Raw genomic sequence first — 4483 nt, 5'->3', positions numbered from 1 at the left:
GACCTTTATTATAATTACATAATGAAAATATGAGGAAGAACCTTGGGGTGAGGTCCTTGACTTTATATTTGTTTAATATGTGAAGTAATAAGTTCAGAAAGTTTAATGAATGAAATTGATGCCAGCAGAGTACTATATTTTAATTGTATTGTATACAATTTTCTTATATATAGACCTAAATATACCACAGACAATTGTGTTTCACTTGAAAGACACTAAGACTGAGTTTTTAAGACCTAGATTGCAAGTTTGTAGCTGAAACTTTTGAAAAGAAGGTGCATTTCATTGTAATAGTCCCTGACACACTATATGGGGTAAGCGTGTGTAAGTAAATTAGTAAAGGCAAGTAAGTTACTGAAACCTCTCTGGCTTCAATGTGCTTCAGTGTAAAATGTTCATATTAATAATGGAACAACAGGCTTAATATGTGGATGAAACAACTGAGGTGGATATGCCTGATAGATACTAAGTTGTTCATTTAGCGTAAAAATGTGTATCAGACCTACAGATCAATAGCTTTGGAACCTAACTATATGCATTTTTTGTTGAATTTGGATGAAAAAAAGTTTACCCTTCTTGTTTCAAATGGCTCCACAAGTATTTACACTGAAAAAAAATCTTTATATTCATGACAAATTGTGAGCCATAGGGATAGTTAGGAAAGAATATGGAAACAAATACATTTATGGATATGTATGACTGAAACATTATACTGAACACCAGAAACTGAACCACTGTAAACTAACTATACTTCAATATAAAAAGAGTAACTTCAAAATTTCTGGCTACTTTTGTGCCAAGAAAAGAATTAGAGATGGATTTTGAATTATTCTTTCCTCCATTTGTGTATGTTTCTCTTTTTGGTTTTGTAAATTCATTAAGAAGGGATAAAAAAATCAGATGTGATTCTTTCAAGCAACTGTCCCTTCCCTGTGTGTCTGTATAAGAATTTTTATCCCTTATTGGTTTTGCCAAAGGCTAAGCAAAAACAAGAGTTCTTAGATGAAGGTCCTATGGAAAAGCTAATTTCATCCAAGTAACATACACTAAGAATTTGGTAACATAACAGGAAGATTCTGGAGAAAAAAAGCATATGCTACAATCATTACTAAGGGTTGATGATTGTTCTCTCCATGGGCTATTAAGAAGCTATGACCATGAATATTGAAGACTTGGTAAAGTACAAGTTATCAGAATAAATGCCTACCCATTACTAAATAGTCAAGAAATGCTAGTTCCTAGGCCTTTTTTGTCAGTGATCTGCAAACTTCCTTAATTTTTCTTTTTCACAATTTTCAACAGGTATAACCCTCCCTATGTAAATCATTACTTCTTTGGCATCATGAACAGCCTAAGTTACTCTCTACTTCAACAAACTCCTCATGGTATTTTTCACTTCTGTGTTTCTCACTGTGTAAATGATGGGATTTAACATGGGAGTAAGGACTGAATAGAACACACTCACCAACTTGTCTACCAGGTATGTGTCCACAGGACGCGTGTAGGTGAAAATACAAGGGACAAAATAGAGCACCACTGCTGCAAAGTGGGAGCCTCATGTAGAGAGTGCCTTGTGCCGTCCTTCAGAGCCGTGGGATTTCAGGGAGCTCAGGATGACTATGTAGGAGATGCGTAGCATGAAAAAAATCAGTAAGCACATGCCCCCACTGTTGGCTGCCACCGCCACTCCAAGCCTGTAGGTGTCGCTGCAGGCAAGTTTCAACAGTGAGAAGAACTCACACATGAAGTGATCAATGACATTGGGACCACAGAAGGTCAAGTCATCTGCAGAAAGAATCTGCAGAGTAGCATGCACAATCTCCCCAGTCCTGGCCACCACAACCAGGAGCTGGCAGAGCCTCTGTCGCATGATGGTCGTGTAGTGCAGAGGCATGCCGATGGCCACATAGCGATCATAGGCCATGACAACCAGTATGATGACTTCTGAGCCTCCCAGGAAGTGTTCCAAAAAGAACTGGGTCAGGCAGCCACCCCAGGAGATGATTTTCCTCTGGTGCAGCAGGTCAATGAGCATTTTGGGGGTTGTGACAGAAGTGAGGGAGGCATCTAAGACAAACAATTGAAAAATTAATACAAGGGAGTTGAAAGTGTGGGGCTGAGGGAGATGGTAATGACAATGAGCAGATTGGCCAGCAGGGTAAATAGGAAAGTAAACAGAAAGACGGTGAAGACTATTTTCTGCAAGTGTGGGTCTTGTCTGAGTCCCAAGAGAACAAATTCAGTCACATTGTTGGGAGGCGTAAGGAGATCCATTCAGCAAGTAACACCTTCCTGGAACCTGACTTACCTAGAAAAGAAATAAGGAAAGATATTCATTAATCATGAAAAGATCATGGTCTGAATACCTTGGTGCAAAAACAGAGCAGTCACTGTACCTGTGGAGCATGGCCCTGACACTCCTGCCTCGGTGCTTGTTTCAGTTCTCTCTTACATCCTCCGTGATGTTTCCTTCTCTTCAGACACCTCATACCTGTCACCTGTAAAACCTCTATAGGGCAACAATTGATGGGAAATTTACTGAGAAAAACCTGGGCTGTCCTCGTGAGATCTGGATTCTCTTTCTGGTTCCAACTCCATGCTACTCTGGTATGTCAGCTCTGTGTCCCATGATCCCGAGCCCTCCTCTGCGTCTGTGAGGTTACAAACTGTAAATCTCAGATGGGTCTGTAAGCTGAGAGGTGCTGAACACAGGTAAGATGTATTCCACCTTTCATGAGAATTTACATTTGAACCCTCAGCTCTAACTGGAAAGAAAGACAGTGGCAGTGAATATCTACCATAAGCAGGCCATTTAGGGAAGTGTATATGTTGTTGTTGACATACCCTCCCTGGGTACCTCCCATAATACATATACTATTCATGTGAGTCTTGTCACTCAGCCGACCGCAGTGCCTGGCCCACTGCCTGCAGTTCCTGAAACCTATTAGGTGATTAGTAAGTGCTTAGAGAATCGCCATTCTCCATGGGTAAGAATGCGACTGCTTCCCAGACCACAGACCTACCAGGAATTAAAGTGTGTTTGTCCCCTGCTCTGTTTATCATTGTTTATCTTCTCTATGAGAAACATAAATAAAAATCTGAAAAGAAGCTGTATTCCAGTTTAATAGTTTCTAACACATTTATAGGGTAAATATGAAAATAAGAATCATCTCTAGTTAAGAGTAAGTTACTGGATCATTTTACTCTCAAGATAATTATAGTGTTTTTTAACTGATAATTCTTATTCTTCAAAATTCTGTTCCACACACAATTTAATATTGGCATATTCAGTGAATTTACAGCCTTTGTAGACTTGGAAAAAAAAAAACAAACTCTTGCATAGGTGTTCAGTACACAGGATCTGTCACACAAAGGGAATCCCAATTTTCAAAATTCTAAAAATAATAAAAAAATGAAATAGTCTGCTAGATACAACAGAGAGATAGAAAATATACATATATGTGTAAAAACACGCACAACACAGACATGTAAAATCTATTACTTACTGTAAATACCTACTACAAGTTCACTCATTCAACACATATTTCCTAGACATATATTAATGTATGTTTGTTCACACAATCATGAAAAGTATTCCTCTTAAATGCCAATGATGCCTGAAATTTCACTACCAAACAGCAGCAACTCATCCCTCCATGATGTGAGTGACCTTCCCACCCCTTTATGTTTCTGCGACAGGCATTCACATTCCTCCGTCTCCCACCTTCCCGCAGCATCCATCATCCATCATTCCTGGTTACAGGACACGGCATTACTAATACAATGAGGAAATTTGGGGACAAAGTTTTCCCAAAGAAGGGGGAAAACATAAACATAATAAAATGTATTTGACCAAAAATATCTTTTCCTTTGAATGATACATTTTTAAAGCTTTATTTTTTTAATTATCCAAAATGAAAACCTTACACATATCTGGAAACAAAGTGCAGCAGCTGCAGTACATGCCCTTGTTGTGATGTGGGATCCCTCAGCAGAGAGGAAACAAGAGGAGTGTGCATAGAGTAAGAATTAGACATAATTAATAAAAGTGATTTAGGAATACCTAGGAAGAAAAGAAAATTATTTTTTCCTTTTTCCTTTGGCTCCACAGAACTCTTTCTAGGAATAAGCCCTAAAGGAAAATATTTTTAGAAGAGAAATGTCATTATTTATAGACATGATCAACACTATTTTTAAGAGCTGTGAAAAATTTAGAAACTACATGGAATGTTCAATATTGGAGGGTTGGATGATTAAAATATAGTGCATCTCCTTGATTCATTTGTACTTTTTAACAGAGGTGTTTAAATCTTGTGTTGTATCATAGGAAAATTCTTACATTGTTTTCTTAAGTAAGGAAAATTTGGGATGTGAATTTGAATTATATAATAATTCTAACTAATTTAATTCTAATTATATTATTATCATAACTTAAATATCTCTCACTGAGAAAAAATATTTTATTTATAAATTGATGTTAGTG

General features: G+C 37.5%; 1 pseudogene; it reads right to left on the bottom strand.

The window, feature by feature from the left end:
• Window positions 1-1363: 1363 nt before the first annotated feature.
• On the bottom strand, window positions 1364-2277 carry LOC135320022 (olfactory receptor 4C3D-like; annotated as a pseudogene).
• Window positions 2278-4483: the final 2206 nt, after the last annotated feature.

Source organism: Camelus dromedarius, chromosome 35, assembly GCF_036321535.1.
Source record: "Camelus dromedarius isolate mCamDro1 chromosome 35, mCamDro1.pat, whole genome shotgun sequence".
NCBI classification, from domain to species: domain Eukaryota; kingdom Metazoa; phylum Chordata; class Mammalia; order Artiodactyla; family Camelidae; genus Camelus; species Camelus dromedarius.
The sequence above is the reverse complement of the archived record's forward strand: the minus strand, read 5'-3'. Positions and strand labels throughout refer to the sequence as shown.